The following is a 13,929-nucleotide window of genomic DNA, read 5'->3' as shown; positions in this document are numbered from 1 at the left end:
ATTGGAAAAACTGGATACCTCCTAAAAAGATCTCAAAAGGGGTTAGGAATCTATCCAAAGAGAAAGTTCATAAAAACATGGGACTGTAAGAGGCCTTCATATTTCATATCCACTGAAGATCCTACACCTAAAGTTTAAAAATCCTGCTGTATATCACCTCAAATGTCCTACATAGGCAAAACTGAATGCTGCAAGACTGAATGCTACATAAAAGGACCCAACAGTACTGTGTATGAACATTTAACATCATGAAAAAATTCCAACATCGAACAGATATCATGAAACTTCCAGATAAATTGGACTTGATATCTGGAACAAATCTGTGGATGTCCTAGTTTCAAATCCACGTATGCATATATTCAGTTTAAAGCTGCCTTGTTAAGAAATAGAAAATTTCCAACCTTGGCGCCCCCTAGTGGCAGCATCAAAAATTGTGTTTTCCTGGGATGAATGTTCTGAAAGCGACACAAGGCATTGCATATTTTCTCTAGAATTTAAGAAATGTTTCTACTACACTGACTTTGCTGTCAGAAAATTTTTAAAGATGCTACATAAATTTTACACACAGAGGCTTTAACATTAAATTGTTTTGCTCCTCTGATCTGCTGTCTCTATAAAATGTTTTAGAGCTGAGTACAACTGGGACACAGTTTTATATAGTAACTGTATATCTTTAACTCTCTTGGCAACAGATTTAAAGCCTTGAATCCTGACATAAAATAAATAAATCAGTCAGAGAATAACTTAAAACAATGCTAGAAAAATAAATCACTTGTGTCATTTTTTGCATCACATTTAATCAGATGAACAACATAGGAAGGAATGTCTGCTTTCCTGGCTGTCAGTATGGTCTTATTTCACAGTGAGATCCTTCTATTTAGCTTGGTTACTTGACAGCTATTGCATCTTGGCTATGGGTACAGTGTCTTATCAGTGTCAAAAACACTTTTTCATGCCAGCTCCAGTCAAAATTCTCATCATATTTCTCCTGAGCCCTTGTTAAAATCTTTTAGCCTCCATGCACGTTTCTGATTGCACCACATTCATATCAGCCTGTCCTCTGAGACAAATCAGTGCCATCTTCATTATGGTGATATTTTCAGAGCTTAAGAGGAGCTTAGCTGCTGATGAGTTGCCCTGTCACAATTCAACAAGGTGTCCCCTCCTTTCACAGCTCACTGTTACTGTCTTCACTTATCTCTTCCTGCAGTCTACGAATCTATCGCTTCATCACTCAAGTGTCTCCTTCAGTTGCCATCATTTGCTCACTTCTCTTTCTTAAGAATCCAGACAACCAACCATTACTTTTACTTAGATTTCAGCCTTTTCTTCCATTTACATAGCATTTTTTGTTTTCTCCTTTAAGCCCGGTCACAGCCTACACTATCAGACTCTTTTATCAATCTGACTTCTCTGTTGTCCTCTGCAACACAATATCTCATCCACCTTTTGTAATTCAGGGTGACTTACAACCTGACGTATTATCTTTCCTGAAAGCCGTCTGCTGCCACTTTATTTATTTCCAGGTGAGACATGGTGTCTTTGTGAGAAATGAGGACTGAGACACACTTCTTCACTGTCCTTGTTTGACAATGTGCAGACAGTGTCCGGAAATCTGGGAGTAATTAGGAACAGACACAATGAAAGACATATTCAGGAGGAGAGTTATTGAGCTTTAGTCTGGAGGTGGAGAGAAGCAGTCTCAGTTTCATTTGTATCGAATGGTTGCAATCAAATTATATCCAAAGACTCCTATTTAAAGGGGTATTTTAATGATTTTACACATCAGGATTAGTTTATTTGTCATGGTTAGTACTACTCAGCATGTGAAAACAGTTGCATAATGTCTTCTGTGGCTCTGGAGGAGCTTCATTAATTTTGAATATGTCATCATGGAGACTACAAATTTATACCAGAGAGGGAGGGTCTAAGAAAGATGTGATAAAGGTGCATTATGGGAAATGTAGGATCCAATGTTTTTGGAGCTTAACCCATACCCATACAGGCAGTACACACATTGCAGTTAACTATCAGCATGTAACAGTATCTCAAAATCATGTTATATCTGCCTTACCGACTTGTAGATCAACTTCACCTTTTCTGAATATTGGCCAGATGAATGTTGCTGGTAAATTCAAAGCATCTTTCAGCTGAACTTGTCAACAGTTTGTACAGATGATCTCAATGCTCTTTAAGAGTTTCAGAGGAAGGTTGGAGGTTTTCAATTGTTGTCACAACCACGTCATAATGTTTCCACAGTACAATGGCATTCCCCGAATCATTTGGGATTTTAAGAACCTTTTGTAAATGTTTGCTTTATTTCATCCATTACTAACTGCTAGCTTGCCAGACAAGTCATTGGCTATGCTCTGTACCTCTCCCTGATTGCAACACATGACACGCACTGATGCAGACTATTGGCAGAGTCAGTGAGAGAAAGAAAAAGAGAAAGAGAATTTCCTTTTTCAGCTGTGTTTGGAAATAATATACATAAATAGCCCAAAAAAAGCTCCGGGTCAGGTTGCTGAACCATATATCAGAGAATGAAACCCAGCATATCAGGATACAGGTTTTGAAACTGACTAACATAAGTGGAGTCACTCCAGTGTTAACACTTATCCTATATCTCCTCGTTTCTCTCAAAATGTTTGTAAAACACACTCCAAAGGTATTCTTATTCTCCACATAATAAGTTATCTATATTTGTGGTAGTGCTGACACATGTATATTGTTTTTTTGGAGTTTCATTCTCCCCACAGTGAGACAGTAATGACCTAAATTATGTGAGTTTAAAGAATTCAAATCAAATGCTTTCAGCAAGGCACTTTGGCATCTGGACTTTCCACAGCATCTTTGAAATATGCATCTTTTAACTGTCCTTGTTGGAACAGTAAAATATAGTAACAGCTGACTTCGCTGCACAACCATTTTATTGACAGTAAACATACTGAAATGATCACCTCGACAGTATCAGTGCTGAATTGCTGCCATAGGAGTTGGAGTATTAAAGCAGGACCTCCTTATACTTCGGGGCTTCCGTGACTTAATGTGCTGACGGCTGCTTTTCACTGCTGGGAGCAAGCAAAGTGTTGACTGCCACACAGCTAATGCTGCTAGCACAGAGAGGCAGCGATAGATCTGTCACATAAATAGCAATAACACCTAAACATGAAAGCATTGTCGAGTATCTCTCCACTCACTCCTCAGGGAAAATGTAAAGCAGAGAAGGATGCAAAAGTAGGAAACTGATGACCTGTGGAGGAAAGTAACTTACAAAGAATCAGCTTTCTATATTTCTGTGTGGCTCCTATCTGTCTATAAAGGCACAGTGGAGACAGGGTGGCAGCCTGGTTATCTCTGTCAAAGAGCCAGGGTCGAGTGAACTGATGGCCAGATTGGCAAGAACTTGACTGTGCACATACTCACATTACCCGAGGAGACCTATTTATTTGGACCTTATGACCTTTCCCTGTGACCTTTCCTCCATTGCCATCATTTCAGTTCACACTTTTAGTTTTCAAATGAGCATTCCTCTTGGTCTGTACTTTTTCAGACAACACCACCAACGCACTCAGAGCAAACTTTATAGTAGTTTAGTTTCAGTTTTGTTTGTGTGTTGGGAGGATTGGGGGAGTTGGGGTGGGAGGGTGTTTGTGGGGGGATTTTGGTAAATACAGTACTCCTATTTGCTTATTTTGTGAGAGTGAGATAAGAAGATCAATATCAATCTCATGTCGGTGTGTGAGGACCCGGAGGAGGTTGTGTTTAGCCTAGCTTAGCATAAAGGCATGGGGGAAAAGCACCAAAAAATGCCCCCAAAGCTCAGAAATTAACAGGTTTTGTGATTGTTTGAATCCACACATGAATAGAAATGTAACACCAACTATTTGTGGTGTTTGGGGGAATTGTGTGATGGCATTATTTTTCTTGACGAACCACATTTTATCCCTCTGCCAAGTGCTTCTATGCAGCGTCTCTTTTGGTTTGCCTGATAGAGTCAATAATCAGTGGTTTTGGTTTAGGTCTCTGTACAGGCACCGTGATGGCACACCTGGCAACAGCACTGTGACAACAAGACTTAGGGATGCTGTGCACATCAACTACACGTGGCTGTTGTTCACCAAAAAGTAGTTACACCACGCGACTCCTTCTACAATGAGTTTGTGTACAAATTAAACAAATAAGATACAACTTGATAATTAGTGCACCTTAGAGCAGTTGATAGGTGTACTTCTTTAACTTTTGACAGAGCCAGGCTAGCTGTTTTCCCCTGCTTTCAGTCCTTATGCTAAGCTAGACTAATTTCTTCCTGACTCCAACTGAACAACCTGAACATAACATACAGACAAGAGTGGTATCAATCTAGGCAAGAAGCCGAATAAGCATATAGCCCTCAAATATCTAACTATTCCTTTAATGTGACAATGAGACAACTTTAGCCAGTGTATTATAATTTTTCTGTCATCTACCTTGGACAGTTCCGACTGTCAGTTTAACAGTGAGTCCCTTTGTCTGACACTTCCTAGAATAGGGGTTTAATTTCTGCTGAGAATACCTACGAAAATATATGTATTCATTAGTTTTTATGCTCTTTTTTCTGATTTGATTAATTTGATTTTCTTTTAGTTATTTCTGATTGTTCAAGAAATAATCTTTTACCCATCACTAAATAACTCAAAATATTCAGTAAAACATTATTAGTTGATTACCTAGCTGCATGGAAATATTCATCACCCTGCTCTAATGTCCTTTGAGGCTGATTGAATCTCGCTGAATTTCCACCCAGAACAATCACACAATGAAGCCAAGTGCTCCGCTTTCAAACAGAAATACCACTATTTGCAATTCCAATCGAGTTAAAGCATTCATTATTTTCATCCACTTCATACTCCCCAAAGGGGAAATGCAGCAGGCTCGGTTTAATTGAATTAGCCGAGCACCAACCAGCAGTAAGATTGATACAGCAGACCCCATGTTACTTGGTCATACATCTCAGGCCGGTGCCAAGGTCTAAGTGAACCGTAACTAAAAGCTTATTGACCCTCCACAGCTGCCATATTGGCTAATATCTCATCTGCTACATGAAGGCAACTAAAACTGTGAAGTATGAAGCATATAAAAGGGTCATGTGATCCACCCATAAAAGCAGCTATATAACACTGAGAAACACTACAGAACACACGGCAGCTATCATGTTTGTCCCAGCTGCTGTTATATTCCCTCTGCAGCCCTTCAAAGGCCCCCAACACAAGTTAAACATTTCCTTATTTAGTCAGAACTTGACTTACTTACTTTACTGAATCTTGGAACTATGTCCCAAATGCAGCCAGCTATCCGAACCCAAGCCTACTAGCCACAGAGATTCCCTCTCTGAGGTTTCTGCCACAACATCTATACAATGGAAGTGAATAGAATTTGAAGTTTAAATTTAAAAAGCCTAACAGTGTCATCTCTTTCAAGAAACAATGTGCCTGTAACTCTGGATTAAATCAGGAGACCTCAAAGGATTCTGGAAAGATATGTTACTGTTGAATTTTAAATATCATGTGAGCGCTACAAACAAAATTCCAATAACCTCCATTGTATGAGGCTGATGGTAGATATCTCAAAACCTGATAAAAACTACCTGCATGGCTGGGTACCATGAAAGATAAGAGAGAACATGGTTTTTTGTAATTTGAGTGAACCGACCCTTTAAATTTCCAGTATTTTTGGCCTGAAGCCTATTACCCATATCATTTTTTGTGCTATTAGCCTGTCATGTCAAAAAGTTAGAGCTTCCTTGATCTAAATTAACAACCAAAGCTGTGCCGCTCTAATAGCCTGTGACACAATCATTTATTACATTGTCTGACATTTGACTCTCAATAACTTGACTGCCATTTCCATTAAGCAGCCTACCAGGTGTTCCAATCTCGTAAGAAATCCATCTGCTGAGACTGCGGATCACCATTTACATCCTATCAATATCCTCTCCAGTGGTAGGCTGTTATTTTGCAGATGTATATTTCTGGTAAAAACAGGGTCTCAGAGGCATAATCCCTGTCTGTTCCATCTGGCTTTGGCCTCGCTACCCTGTAACAGCCTGGCTTTGAATTTTCCTTCCAGCCCTATAACTGTCCTTGCTTTCCTGTTACACTCCTATCTGCTGTGTAATTTGCGAGTGTGCCCCGCCACCTGAGACCCCCTTTAACCTTCCAAAAAAACAAGAGAAGAGTGAAAGGAGGGGGATTAGATTCTTTCTCCACAAAATCAGCCTGTTGAAAAGTAGGCCACTGAGCCGCCTGGCACTTTTGTGATGGTGTCTGGAATTCCACACATTTATGTATATCACGTATTATATACTGCACTTTTTTAAATGAAGACTATGAATTTTAAAACAATCTAATGCCAAACAGCCATTCATTTACAATCCTGTCTCTTAGAAATTATGTTTATATACTAATAATTTGCAACCGCAAGTAAGAGTAACACCTCTTAAATTATGTTTTTTTAATATAATGAAGAAATGTAATTTTTTCTTAGAGCCATGCTGATTCAGAGTGGTGTGTATTAGCCAGCAAGGGAAGGACCCAAATGCAGACCATAGAGGCAGACAGGGACAATTGGGTGGGTGGCAAGTCCAAACAGCAGTAGTATAAAATCCACAGAGTTGCAGGGATGAAACAGGGAAGAGTCCAGACAGGCAGGCAAAGGTCCAGGTAAGAGGAGACAGAAAAAAGAAGCTCAAAAGCACTGACAAAGAACAACATGACAACTATAAAGATCTGAGAAGGTACCAAAGGGGCTGCTATATGAAATATGAGGTGCAGGTGGGGAAATGGGTGGGGAAGCTCAGGTGAGGGGAATAAGGTGATTGCAGTGATTGTAGGGCAGATGGGAGTGGCAGGATCTGGAAAGCAAGGACAAAAGTCTGAGGGCATCTGGTGGACTGGTGGAGTATGGCAACTGAGGGAACTGGGGAAGTGGGCATGTAGCTGGAGGAAGGGACATAGAGCCAGACTGCTGCTGGATCTTGATCTATACTACACAGAGGATTCAGCGAGCTGAGTGTACGGGATTAGGATGGACTGATATGTTGGGCTGCTGTTGACATTTAACTGAAAAATAACTGGAGGTCAGAATATATGATCTGCCTTATTTTATTACATATTGATCGACAATACTACACCGGTTTTCTTCTGGAAGACCACACACCAAAACCGCCTCCTAGACATTACTTTGTACATAAAAAATTTACAAGTGCAAATTTGTTTTCAGAGAAACATAATACCACCCGAAATCATGTTTTTAGCAACATAATGTGGAAATGTTTTTGATACACTGCCATGTTGTTAAATTCTGATACAGGACACGTCTGCAAAATGTTCACTGTCTACATATTTCATGTGTACTCATATGAAAAATATGTCTAAGTGCTTCAAATGACTGTGGACTTTTTGTATTTTGCCAAGGCCATTGTTTTTCCCTAACCTTAACAAAGTGCTGAGAGTGCCTAAACATAACCCTAAAAAGTTTAATCACACTTTAATCTCTGCAAATGAAATGTTGTCAGTGAACATTTCACTGATATGATCAGTATCAACATTTTGTGACTTGCCAGATATGTCAATTAACAGCATTTCCTTATTATTATTATTATTATTATTATTATTTCTAACAGACACTTGGCATTACATTTCCTCCAAAACATATTTGCTGTTTCAAATTAGTACTATATAAACATAATTTCTAGGAGAGTAAGCCTAACCTTAACTCATGTGATAATAAAGGATGAATTCCTGTACACTGTCAGCACTGACTTTATCACAGCCAATAATGGTTTTCTATTAAACTTATAAAATATATTTTTTGTATTCCATGGATTTTGATATATATTGTTTATCTTATTTTAAAGATGTGCTGATACATATCAGAAAACCAATTACTCAGAGATTCAGCTACATCAGCGCATAAGATTTGTCCCAAATCATAGCATTTTGTAAAAAAAAAAAAAAAAAAAAAAAAGGCAATTTGGTAAAAAATCAACACAGCTGTTAAAAAATCTGTTTAAGTAACTATCTCTCTTCACAGTATCTTCATAATAAAACAATATACAGGTGACACCTCAAACCTCACTGCTCATTTAAGAAGGTGACATGCGATAAAATTACAGATAGAAGCAGTAAACACTAGGCACGTCATGTTAGCATTAGCAGCTAATGTCATTTCTAACAGGCCCCAACTCCTCCCAGTTACTGAGCTGTTGTATTTACACTGGCACGTCTATACAGAGTTATGAAAATGCCAAACTCAGAAGAATGACACTGATCCAGGAACTGAGGTAAACACCCAGTCAGCAGCATTTTAATGGAAAATAGTCTGTAGTGACTTGCGAAAAAGTTATTCTGTGTATCTTGACCTGTGTTTACTATTGTTTGTGTGGCAGAAGACATCACTTTCTGGGGTAGCTCTGATTCAGGATTTGAAATTAAAACTGAGGGAATGATTGATTTATCTTACTTTCTCACTTTTATTTCTAAAAAAAAGACACAAAACACAATCTCCACTGTCAGAGTTCTGTGCTTTGTAGGTGCTACATTGTCATGCGACAGAAGAAAATAGCATTTCCTTCACCTGAAAAAATGTAATATATGCAGAAATTGCATTTTCAGTCAAGTCATACAAACACAATTAATTACATTTTTGGCAAAACAAATGAGTAGAATAATAACATAATTTCTAATTACTTTTACTTTTTTTCCAGGCGTGAAGCCAGTAATGGGCCTGGGCGGCACTGGCCCACTCAGCCAAAATATATAAGGAAATTTATAATTAATATATTGTTGACTTGTTTTGTGTGTGTCCGTGTGGGTACGTGTGTGTGTGAAGAAACCCCACTGCCTCCATCGTCTGAGTCCATAAGACTTATTAGCACACAAGTTTAGCCCAGCTGCTTCCTCCCTGGCGGTATAGCGCTTTCTCCCAGTCAGTCTGACCCAGGTTCATCCGCCAATTCATGTGCAATTTATGAACCACCTTCACAGCCAAATTTTTATGTATTTGTCGAGAATGTAAAATCAAGGTGCTTCTCATCAAAGTGGTATGGACAGTCTTCTTGATTGGAGAATGGAATGTAAGGACACATATTTCTGTAAAATGTGGTTGTGGTTGATTATTTGTGAGCTGACTGTGGTGCTGGAGCAACAATGACTGTAGGCTATAATGAATGCATGAGGAATATGTTACATGTGCGTTAATACCTTCTCTGCTGTCTGGGTTTATGCTTAGTTGTCACTTTGTGCAATAAAATAGTTAATTAACACTACCGTGCACTGTAGAGCCATATTTTATACTGTATTCTAGGCTTGGTAGGCTATAAAAGACCACTCTTTTCTATACTGGTGTGTACAGCCTTTATAAAGTGATGCTCTGTTGGTTGAGCATGTTGGATAGGCAGTGTTTGTTTACTGTTACTTGTGATGCAGGATGCTGCAAGGTAAAGTGGTTGCTGGTTTTTCAGTTTGTCTATGTTTTTTCTTCTTTCTTCTTCTAACTTTTTTTAAGTCAGTTTTTCTGGGAAAAGATGGCCCACTCAAAATACAATTTCTGCCTATGCCACTGCTTTTTTCACATTATTCCTGTAAATATTTAAATTGTGGAGACTGGATATTAGTTTGCCCTAAAGGAACAATTATAGGTGTGATTTCTAAAGCCAATAAACTCATCAAACGGTTGCTGATTTTTTCACCCATACCCCAGCCCTCTGACAGCCTGCTGGAACAGTGAATACAGCATGTTTAGGATTGATTAATGATTTGTGTTGAACTGGAGCTATAAGAGCCTGAGCTGGGGCAAAAGAAGTAATGACTCCCACAAACTGGCTCAGAAGAAGACCGTAGCAAGCGTCTCCATTAGCCAGGGAGGTAACGAGTCAGTGATGCACTTTGAACATTATTGTCAGCCGTAAATCACATTTAAGGGGGATGAGTTTCTACCTCGGGTGAGATTAGTTTATTAGGAAGAGAAGGTCTGACATTCAGCAATGACAGAGTGAGAGACTGACACGCAGTGAGGGATGCTCCCCGTTACAAGTCGTACACTCATGTTGAGTACACTCATGTTGACATTTATTGAGCATAGACACATATACACACAAACACGCTCGCTCATACCTCTGACACTCACAAACAAGCCTTCGCTGAAAATGCACTTCCTCAACCTTGAAAATGATTGTCCATTTCACCAAATGAGATGCATTAGAGCTGTGAGTCATTACTAGGTGCTCATAATCAGCCAGAGTGAGCGCACATCATCAGCCGTGGGAAACATGGAGGAGATGAGATAACGAGGGTCTGGAGGGAAGCGATGATAAAAGGACGGCCACAGCGGTAGTGGTCAACCTAAAAGTCGCATGGTAGAGAGCTGGATTTGATGAGTCCTCTTCAGTGAGCAGAGGTCTACTGTGTGTGTGTGTGTGTGTGTGTGCGTGTGGGGAACAGTAGGTTCATAGTATGTCAACAAACCAGATAATTGAGGCAGCAGGTTGGTGGAACACACAGGTCAAAGTGGAAAGCGCAGAACAGAAGAGTGGACTCTCTGAGTAGATTTAGTCATGAACTCTACTGTATGTTTTGTAAAAGAAGAAAGCAAATTAAAACTAAAGTCAAACAATAATTAAATAATGGAATAAATGACTTTTTTTGTCATGATATGCACTTTCATGACACTAACTGCTATTTTGTGGCATGAAATGTGTGGCATTTAAATTGAATTTTGAATGTGTTTTACGTATGCTACGCTAGCTAAATATCACAACATTCAACTCAGATTTCACACAAGTGATATGTTAGAAATATGTATGCTAATTACATTGTAAATGTAATTATTCTAGCTTGAGTTTTTTCACTTTGTGATAATTATTCCTTTATGGTCTTTATTTTGTGTGGGTAATACATATTGCATAGCATTAAAACTGACAATCCGCAAGCAATGATGCATTTTGTGCTCATACAGTAATGCATTTAATCCCTTAATAACATACTTCCATGACAAAATGCAGTTCATGCATTTCCTATGGAAAATCAACTGGAACAAAGGAATTTATGAATTGTTTAAGCCCTTATGTGCACAATCTTTCTCTGACTGTAGTGTTTTTCAAATTACTCATGTTTTTAGAATAATGAGACATTGCTTTTCCGTGTTGCCTCTAGCCAGCTCATTCCCCAGTATCCCGGGGTTTGGATCTAAAGTGGGGATGTATTGGTGTCCAGTGTTGTCTGCCACTGTTTTTATTCAACCACTTGCAATCACCAAAGTCAGAAATTTTCAAAACTTACACACAGCTCTGTCTTTTTTGGAAAAAATATAAGAACAAATAAATCATTGGCCATAATTAGGGGCTTGATGGACCTGAACTGAGCCTTCTTCATAGTTCTTCCCACTCTGGACCGCCATTAAAATGTTCTACTAGTCAAATGCATTAGGTTACAGGTAGTTGCAGTTGAGCCAAAGTTAGGGTCTGCCTAGTATCCCTAGGAATACTATTCATATTATATAATTGCACAATGCCAGTGTTCAATGACAATTTCAGAAGTAATGGAGCCTTTATGTAGGAGGGAAGGGAAGGGTGATGAGGTTAAGGGTGGTGGACAGGTGTGTAGCATGATCATCATGCAGGAGACTGAAGTTCACATCCTGTCACACACATGCAATTAGTGATGCAGCCTACATGTTGCTTTTGGTGTGTTTTTTACTGCCAGTAGTTGCTTAAGTCAGAAATCTTCTAATTCTACACATGAACGTTAAATTTCTCTCTCTTTAATATAAGAATAAATGAGCAGTATTTAGCCATGAGTAAATGCCTGGACACACCAGTATTTTAACAGCAAGCTTAAAATGAGTTTGTGGGGGCATAGTAAATCTGCACCGATTTTTTGCGTCAAATTCAATTTTAATTTTAGTTTGAGCTATTGACCAACAGCAAGCAGTCTCGACAGTGCTGACCTTTGAGGAGACAGAGAATCACATTTTGTAGCTTATTAGTTATGTTGCACAACTGTCTTTTATTAAACCTCCTCTATTGCAGTAAAAACTGTTCCTCAAAAGAACAATGGTTTGAAGACAGAAACAGGAGTCAAAAGTACAAATGTGACTTTGGAATAAACTGTGTGACGTTATTGCCCCGTTAGCGACCAAGCCAAGCTAACAAGTATGCTAACTGACTGTTAGCAAGCTTGTTAACTTGTAAAGCTTTACTTTTTCCTCCTCAATAACTTTTTAGTGAAAGAGATGGTGTGCAATGGTGAACAAAACGCTAGGGGGTAGTAAACAGAACAGTTGAGAGAAAGTAGAGAGAAGCTGTGGGAGTAGTTGTGAGCGCTAACGTGACCAGGCCAGCTAACAAGTTCATGGTTAGATGGTTAGCCAGATACAGCAGTTCACCAACTAGCCCTGCGAGTAGTCACTACTTCACGAAGTTTCTGGACTGTTACTGGACCTATTTCACATGGACCAGTGAATGTCACTTTGTTGTGCGACTGCTCCTTGAGGGCTTGAGTGTTTGCGTGCTGTGTGCGCATATATGTATTTAATATGTGAGTATATGGCCACTGTCAATGGCAAGAGAGTAATTATGTAAATGAATGCACTTGAGGAGGGAGGAGAATGAGTCAGCTGCCAGCATCTGTCACAGTGTGTCTGTTAGTTACAGCTCAGACTCAGACGCAGAGACATGAATCAACAGAGACAGAGAAGAAAGGGAGAGGAAGGAAGGACGGAAAGCGAGTGACTCACCTGTAAATTTGTTCGCTTGCGTATGCACTCAGAAGCACGTTTCACTGCCTGTGGAGGCCTGTCAGGCAGTTTTAATCAAACAAAAGCAACACAACACGTCTTTATAGTTATAGTAGAAATCTGATTTGCAAATCACACCGCAGTATGCAAATACATGAATAATGAATCTAAAATTCAATCAGCCAAATGAACCTAAAGGTATTTCACTCACATAAACTGCGCGTCTCTATTCAAATGAGCCTGTTAGATAATTGAAGGAAAATGTGTCCAGAATACTGCCGTGGCCCAAACTATAAAATGTTATTACTTTCACTGTTATTATCTTCATTATGTAAATCTGTCTCATTCAATTATTAAGTGTGTTAAAATTAGACACTCGGGCACTATAATAAAATTGGTCTGTAAAACTGCAATTAATCAAGAATAAAATGTAACTGTTCTCGTTATATAATAATTTACATTCCGCGTTTTAAAGAGCAAGGTTAGAGGTTGCAAGTTGGAGACCCCAATGAATCAATGTGTAGGAAAGTGATGTAGGAACTAAATGTTCATGACAATATACTTATATATACAATACAGTGACTTCTGGAGTTGTTTTTGTGAGAGAATTTTACTTCCGCATTACTTCCGGAAGTGACGTAACAAAAGGGAGAGCAGTCAAGAAGAAGTGAGTGATAAGAAATGAATGGATCTCTAGTCTAGTTTTGACACTTAAGAGGTTGTAAATGTTTATTCATATGCATATGACGGACGACAGCCTTATAATTATGAGCCTGCTAGGCGTCCAAGAGACCAGGAACAGACTAGGGTTAGAAGGAATAACAGTCAGAGGAGAGAAATTGAGTTGTGTGAGGAGAACCAGTGGAAGACTGGGCAGGTGTCTTGGTGAGTGACCGGGATTAGCTTATAGATATGTATATACACGTACATATCTTTAGCTAATGTTAGCTAACGATATCTACTGCTGTGTTCAAGTCACAACGTTGTAAAGTTTCGTGTCTGTCTGCTGTCATGTATCAGGCTTTAACAAAACTAGTATAAGTTGCCTAATACCGGCAGGAGTATTGATACTTACCCATAACAGAAACTAATGTGCAAGTATCAGCTTGTATCAGTCGTATCTTGCACTGCGTAACATCTCCACACTACGTTTTA

The sequence above is a fragment of the Thunnus thynnus genome, chromosome 20 (genome assembly GCF_963924715.1).
Source record: "Thunnus thynnus chromosome 20, fThuThy2.1, whole genome shotgun sequence".
In the NCBI taxonomy this organism is placed as follows: Eukaryota; Metazoa; Chordata; class Actinopteri; order Scombriformes; family Scombridae; genus Thunnus; species Thunnus thynnus.
This window is presented reverse-complemented; position numbering follows the sequence as displayed.